This window comes from Bos mutus, chromosome 18, assembly GCF_027580195.1.
Source record: "Bos mutus isolate GX-2022 chromosome 18, NWIPB_WYAK_1.1, whole genome shotgun sequence".
NCBI classification, from domain to species: Eukaryota; Metazoa; Chordata; class Mammalia; order Artiodactyla; family Bovidae; genus Bos; species Bos mutus.
This window is the reverse complement of record NC_091634.1, coordinates 36451332-36452834: the sequence shown is the minus strand read 5'-3', so window position 1 is coordinate 36452834 and position 1503 is coordinate 36451332. Positions and strand designations below refer to the sequence as shown.

At 44.0% G+C, this 1503-nt stretch overlaps 1 pseudogene; it reads right to left on the bottom strand.

The window, feature by feature from the left end:
• Positions 1–512: 512 nt before the first annotated feature.
• Positions 513–613, bottom strand: LOC138991914 (U6 spliceosomal RNA; annotated as a pseudogene).
• Between the last annotated feature and the right edge of the window lie 890 nt (positions 614–1503).

Genomic DNA, 1503 nt, shown 5'->3' with positions numbered 1-1503 from the left:
GACCATCCTCTTAGAAGTCTTAGAAGCACTACTGTCTAGCTGAGAGGAGTGATGAGGCAGGCCCTTAAGATTCCTAGGGAGATCTTTGTATACTTGAAAAGGTTTTGAAGCATCATCTTAATTCTTTCTGAGGTCAGAAACTTCTGTCTTACAGTCCATGCACCTGATTCCCTATTTTACTCTTAGGAGGCTCCACATTCTGATTCTGTCTACTTGTTTCCTCTTAATGTCGTTTTACTTTTTCTCAAACCCACCTCACTCACTTCCATATTTCTTGTAAGGTTGAATCTAGAGGCTTGATGGGATTCAGGTTAACTGTTTTGGCAAGAATACTTCGTAGGTGATTCGGCATACAACATGCTGCATGGCATCTGTAGACACACACTATCCGGTTATCTCGTCAACAGTGTGTTAGGTTTGATCACTTGCGTAGGTGGTGACCATCAGCTCTTTCCTTTGTAAAAATACATTGTCTTCTTTGGATTAGCCTGTAATCTGTGGGGTGATCCTATAAAAAATATGTAATGCTCACAGGCTCACTTTATCCTTGTGCAGGGGCCATGCTAATCTGTCTGATATTCTTCCAGTTTTACTCTGTGCTGTGGAAGAAAGCGCTGATCTGGGTTTCATGCATACAGATGTCCCATCTCTTACCCCAGCACCTCCTCCGGTTCCAGGTGTCTGTTGACTGAGCTTAGAATATCCCCCAAATGTTCTAGTTTCTTTGGTAGTAGTTTTTTTTTCCCCTATCCATGTTTAAGCTGTGTTTTTCTTTGCTCCAGTTTTTCTATCAATCTGATCCCATCTGCTTTCTATCTCATAGGAATTCATGTATAATCTGCTCTTCTGGTGGCACTCTTTATTGCTTTCCTATGTTTTTATGGGTTTCATGTAGACACATGAAATACAGCAGGGATCCTTAAGAACGTGTGAGGCAGGAAATAGGAAGGGTGGTGTGTATGGCTGTGTTCCATCAGATGTCTCCAACTAATCTTCACTCTTGGAAACTGTATCATTGGGTAACAATGAGAAATTAGCTGCAGATGGAGATGGAAACCAGCTTATTACTGCCTGGTATTAATCAAATTAGGCTTTCCAGGTGGTTCATTGGTAAAGAATCTACCTGCAATACAGGAGACACAGGCGATGTGGGTTTGATCCCTGGGTCAGGAAGATCCCGTGGAAAAGGAAATGCAAACCACTCCAGTATTCCTGCCTGGAAAATCCTACGGACAGAGGAGCCTGGTGGGCTACAGTCCATGGGGTCGAAAACAGTTGGACACGAGAAACCCACCAGGCTCCTCTGTCCGTAGGATTTTCCAGGCAAGAATACTGGAGTGGGTTGCCATTTCCTTTTCCAGAGAATCTTCCCGACCTAGGGATCAAACCCACATCTCTTATGCCTCCTGCACTGGCAGGCAGGTTCTTTACCAATGGTGCCACCTGGGGGAAGAGACCCTAATCCAATATGGCCAGTGTCCTTATAAGAAAGAAACACCAGGG